This window comes from Neovison vison, chromosome X (assembly GCF_020171115.1).
Source record: "Neovison vison isolate M4711 chromosome X, ASM_NN_V1, whole genome shotgun sequence".
NCBI lineage: Eukaryota > Metazoa > Chordata > Mammalia > Carnivora > Mustelidae > Neogale > Neogale vison.
The window spans coordinates 106,240,711-106,243,474 of record NC_058105.1 but is presented as its reverse complement, the minus strand read 5'-3'; the positions used below and the strand labels follow the sequence as shown (position 1 = coordinate 106,243,474).

Here is a 2,764-nt window from a genome sequence, read left to right as displayed (position 1 = left end):
AAGGAGGAGACTTAACAACTGATATCACAGAAATACAAAGAATCATGAAAGACAACTTCAAACAGTTATACATTAACAAATTGTGTTTTAGAATAAACTTTAATGACAATCATCGTGACCTTTTCACCTTGGACAGGAACCAGCAATCACCTGTATATCACCTTATTGTCTGGATGTATAATTTGTATTTAGAGCTGAAAATAGAGTAAATTTTGAAAGGAAGAGTGTGAAGGTGGAAGACATACCTGTACATTATTCAGTGAGAAACTGCTACTGGGTCAGGAGCGATCCAGGGTTTGTCACACCTAAAACTTTTAAAATATGGGGTGGAGTTGGGGTTCTTTAAGACACAGAATACAAAATTACATGCACAAAAATTGCATTAGGGTTTGGGAGGGTCCTGTAAGTTGAGAAACCCTAAAACTGACATTTCACTATCTTCACGGTAAATCTACCCTAACTCTGAATGTGTCAGGAGAAAACCAGCCTTTGTTCATCTCTCTATTTGCACCCCTTTCTAGTTGTTTTTCTGCCCTGGGCTACAGCAATGTTTTTTACTTCCTTAGCATCCTCCCCTTTCTGAATGTCATGTTGGTCTGAACACTTTAGTTATGTCCCAGAATGTTTGGCTGTAATTCATGATCCCGTACGATTAATGCAATAGAAATTTTTGCTGTGTTACATCTGGAAGTCTTTTCTCCTTGTTAGCCATAGTGTAGCATTGTTGCTTCCCATTCCCCTGTTCTTTACTAATAGAGTAACCTTATGGCTCAGTTTACTGAGATAGTCCCAGTTTATGTCTGCAGTCCTGGTATAATTATTAAAACTGACTCCTGTCTGGAGCCCTAGGGGACCAAAGAATCCTAGGGACATAGTACAGAGGGAGGAACTCGGTAAAAAGACCTGAGAAAGTTGTTTTTGAACTCCTATGTTTACCCTCCACCTGGGCATACGTAGATCTGGTGTTAGGTAGGTACCAAAGGCCTAATGGACTAAACCCAACAGATAGACCTCCACCCAGGTCCCAAATTAACCACTGAGTGGTGCCCTTGAGGGACAGTTCTAAATTACTTGTAAGTCTTCAACAGTTGCCCTGACTTTGGTACCACAGCCCACAGAAGGTAGGTTGAAACTTGCAGCCTGAATCAAATGAGGTCAATTATATGCTATCACAAAAATATCCTAGCCCAGGAGTGGGGAGGGGTAGCTGCATACATTGAAGGACACAACAGCAGAACTGGTTTCTTTTGCAAGATCAAAATTATGGCAGGTCTAGAAACTAACGCCAAATTCCATTTCATTGGTATCAGAAAATATTTCAACTCATATTCTCACAGACAGAATGAATTGTGTACTGGACACATACAGAGGCATTGCATTGGTGTTCTTATACTTCAGGTTAAGGTCAGAAAAAATACCAGCTGTGAGAGGAACATCAATGAATTTGAAACTGTACCTTATCTGTTAAGTTCTCACATCTGGAAAAGCTAATGCCAGCTCATCATGTGATAATTTATGCAACAAATTGTGAACCTAGAAAAAAATTCTTAGCCCATTCAAGTACCTACAAAAAATCAACACCCTTTATAGATTTTAAACAAGACCCAGTCTCATAATATAATATTCAAAATGTCCAAGAAATAATCCAAAATTACTCAGCATATGAAGTACCCCAGCAATCTCAACTGACATGGAAAAAGACATTGAACAGGTGCCAGCAAGATGACACATATAATGGAATTTTCTGACAGACTTTAAATAGCTGAATAAAATTGCTAGGAAGACCAATTATACTTTTGAAATGCATGTTAGTAGTATCTGCAAAGATATAGAGTATGTAAAGTACATATGGAGTATGTAAAGAAGAACCAAATGGAAATTTAGGACTGAAAAGCACAGCTGAAATTTAAAAAACTTACTTGATAGACTCAGTAGCAGAATAGAGGAGAGAGGGGAAAGAGTTAGTGAACTTGAAGATATGTTAATAGAAATGATCAAGTCGGAGCAATGTGTAGGAAAATAAGAGTAAAATAATTGATCCAAAAGGACCTGTGAGTTTACAATAAAATTTCTAACATTAATGTCATTGGAATTCTAAAAGAAGAATATGGTGTTGAAATATACTTGAAGAAATAATAGTTTAAAACTTTCCCAGTCCTACAAAAGACCTACAAATTCAAGAAACTGAATATACCCTAAACAGGATAAAACTCAAAAATTCAAGTGTGGAAACATTATAATCAAAAATTAAACAGCTCAAAACAAAAGACAAACAAAATCTTGAAAACAGCCAGAGAAAAATGAGGCATTGCCTATAGTAGAATGATTATTTAAATGACAACGGATTTCTCTATCAGGGAAAGGCAAATCAGAACTACAATGAAATATCACCTTATACATGTCAGAATAGCTAGAATCAAGAAGATAAGAAAGTACAAGTTTTGGCAAGGATGTGTAGAAAAAGGAAACCCTTATGCACTGTTGGTGGGAATGCTAATTGGTACAGCCACTGTGGAAAAAAGTATGGATGTTCCCCTGGGTGGCTCAGTTGGTTGAGCGGCTGCCTTCGGCTCGGGTCATGATCCCGGCGTCCTGGGATCGAGTCCCACATCGGGCTCCTTGCTCAGCGGGGAGCCTGCTTCTCCCTCTGCCTCTGCCTGTGCTTGCTCTCTCTCCCTCTCTCTCTGACAAATAAATAAATAAAATCTTAAAAAAAAAGTGAAAATAAAATTATTATGTGATCCAGTAATTCCACTACTGGGTA

General features: G+C 38.0%; 1 pseudogene; it reads left to right on the top strand.

The window, feature by feature from the left end:
• The first annotated feature begins 1,263 nt into the window (after positions 1–1,263).
• LOC122896685 lies at positions 1,264–1,468 on the top strand (annotated as a pseudogene).
• The last annotated feature ends 1,296 nt before the right edge of the window (positions 1,469–2,764 follow it).